The sequence below is a fragment of the Sinocyclocheilus rhinocerous genome, unplaced genomic scaffold (genome assembly GCF_001515625.1).
Source record: "Sinocyclocheilus rhinocerous isolate Xijiao unplaced genomic scaffold, SAMN03320098_v1.1 scaffold357, whole genome shotgun sequence".
Classification (NCBI taxonomy): domain Eukaryota; kingdom Metazoa; phylum Chordata; class Actinopteri; order Cypriniformes; family Cyprinidae; genus Sinocyclocheilus; species Sinocyclocheilus rhinocerous.
The window spans coordinates 218,575-221,718 of NW_015649568.1; the positions used below are offsets into that span (position 1 = coordinate 218,575).

General features: G+C 35.2%; 1 pseudogene; it reads left to right on the forward strand.

Moving 5' to 3' along the window:
- The window catches only part of LOC107710672 (guanylyl cyclase-activating protein 1-like), a 3,329-nt pseudogene extending 1,210 nt beyond the window's left edge, over positions 1-2,119 (forward strand).
- Positions 2,120-3,144: the final 1,025 nt, after the last annotated feature.

The following is a 3,144-nucleotide window of genomic DNA, read 5'->3' on the forward strand; positions in this document are numbered from 1 at the left end:
AATTAGGTGATGTGCCGAAAGGAGAGACTGTAAAGTAATAGATGTGGCTGTGTTTAGACTTTCATCATCATTGTGCAAAGGCCTTGAGATCCTTCTGGACCAGGCATGATGGGAATAAATTATTTTAATAGTGCATAATATTCAAGCAGAGAGAGAGAGAGAGAGAGAGAGAGAGAGAGAGAGAGAGAGAGAAAGCTTTTAATCAATTAGTATTTTATAATGTTATAGGATATATTGTTTCTATTTTTGGATGTCAATTTTCACAATTCTTTTTATAATGCTTTATAATTTGATTACAGCAAATTGTTTATCAGGGGTTGTTTTGTTAAATCTGACATTGTGACATTGACATCATTGTGACATTGTAAATCATAAACTGTTCATAATGATAATTTTAATGATTTTCTATTCGGTTTTTTTACATTTTGAAATTATTTTTATCCATGATTACACATTTCATAATTTATTCTATAATGGATTTCTCAATTTCTCAAATGATTAATAAGTGGCACACATTTGCCCCCATATTATTGAGGCCTGCATTATATAGATATCTTTTCTTTTTTAAAGTTGGAAATAAGATGCATCTTTACTAATGTTAAACTTTCCAGACTTTTACACACTACTAATACCAGTAAAAGCATGTCTGATCAATTACTCAACAATATGCAACTATGCAATATAGAATATCCATATATCTCCACATTGACAAACCTCAACGTTGCCCATGACCTTCCTCCGTGACACTGCCCTAGACAGCGGGGATCTGTGTCATTCAGAGGAAAATGTGTTGACCTGAGGATTATGTCTGGTGTCCGTGTCTCAGACGCAGACCTTGGAATTGGCAGTAATCCTCCAGAGGGCATCCTCATCATCCCAGTCGTGATCCTCCACACCGCCATCACATAAATAAGAGAACAACAAAGAACATCCAGCTGCTTTAGGATTCATTACGGACTAATGTGGGAACACATACCTAATATAAAACATATGACAACTTATTAAATATAAAACACACAGTTCCAGATGTGGATGCCGATTGGTAGACAGATCTCAAAGGTCACTCCTCTTTCAGCTAACTTCGTTCCAGATGTATTTTATTCATTTGTTCTAAGCCATAAAGCAAACCAACCATCTCAGACATAGAACGGTATATATGAAGTGTATCACATCAGTCACAATGGTCTCAAGTGTTTAAAATGTATTATGTTTCTTAACTGAGTTTGTCTCTTTTGCAGGACGGTTATATAGACTTCATGGAGTATGTGGCTGCTCTCAGTCTTGTAATGAGAGGCAAAATGGAGCACAAACTGCGCTGGTATTTCAGACTTTATGATGTTGATGGCAACGGCTGCATAGACAGACACGAGCTCCTGAATATCATAAAGGTAGGAAAGATAATGTTAGTACAAACTGCACTAGATGGCTATGAAAAGAGAATATAAATCCTTTTCTTTTTTTTTTACATTAGGCCATCCGTGCCATCAATGGAAGTGAGTCGCAGGAATCGAGTGCCGAGGAGTTCACAAACAGAGTGTTTGATAGGATCGACGTCAATGGAGATGGTGAGAATTAAAATAAGATTCTAATCTTAAGAAACGTATTAAATCTTTAAAAGAGTATGATTATGTTTTCCCTGTCTATAATCGCTAACTGTTCTCCATTCAACAGGGGAGCTGTCGCTGGAGGAGTTTGTAGCAGGGGCACGTACTGATGAAGAATTTATGGAGGTGATGATGAAGAGTTTAGACCTTTCGCACATTGTGGCCATGATCCATAACCGGAGACACAGCGTCTAAGAGACAGTCCACGGTCATATATGCCACTTACAGTTCTCCTTTAGAGTCTCTTGATCAGAAAACAAGAGCAACACACAACTGTCTAATTCTGAAAGCACTTTAAAGCACAATCACTTCCAAACAGAGACTTGAGCTAAAGAGGCCAAGAGATGAAATTGGTGTGGGACGTCCCACATCTAATAAACTGACTGTTTCCCAAAAACAGCCTTCTTGCTAAGCAGAAAGAGGCTTCATGGGAAAAGAATCAGTATGATGTGGACGTTTTATAGATTATACATTTATAGTTTTATTTTTGTTACTTTATTATTAACAAAAAAAAAGATGTAACATTTTTTAATATATATATATATATATTTATGCATCGTGTATTAGATGCCTCAGAGAAAGACATTTATAAATATTTGACTATTAAGTGGTTAACAAATACATTTGTTCAAAAGTTTGGGGCCCTCAAGACTGCATAACTGGATAAAAACACATTAAAAACAGTAATATTGTGCAATATTATTGCAATTTAAAATAACTTTTCTTTTTAATGTATTTTAAAATGCAATTTATTAATGTCAAATGTAATTTAGCCATGTCAAAGCTGAATTTTCAGCAGCTGCTCCTCCAGGCTCCAGTTATATTATCAATGTTGAAAAGTTAATTTGCTTAATATTTTTGTGGAAATTGGATTGCTATATATTTTTGAGAACGTACAAAAGAACAGCATTTATTAGAATTAGATTTTTTTTGTAACAATTTAAAAGTCTTAACTGTCACTTTAGATCGATTTAACGAGTCCTTGATCAATTAAAAAAAACAACAACTTTTGAACAAGTGTTTGTCCATTTTTGTAAGTTAATTTTTTTTAAATGAATGTTCAAGGGAAGGTATTTTTGATACTGTAAATGGTCACCATTTTTAATAATTTCATCTTTTTTTTTTTTTTTTTTAGCAAAATTCTAGTAATTTTATTAGTGATGTTTGGCTCATTTTGATTTCGTCTGACTCCGCAGGTGTGTGCGTGTGTATATGCATGGAGTGATTTACTGTGCCCTCATTGACGCTTTCCTTCAGGACATTCCCACATTCCTGTTCTCAGTCTGTCAGATGAGTTTTATTGTCTTTGTAGACTGACTGTGAATGTTTATTGTGGGTCTGTATGTCTGCAGTGTGACTATGGCTCCAGCATTTCGTCTGTCTCTGAAAGCAAAGGCCAGTGACAGTATGAATCACATGATGGTGGACTTCACTCAGGAAAGAAATATGCTACAGGCCATCACATTTCTTCCAGGTCGGTGTATCATCAACAAGGAAAGGTCATGAACGGTTTAAGCAAAGCCCAAATGATAGATTTCTG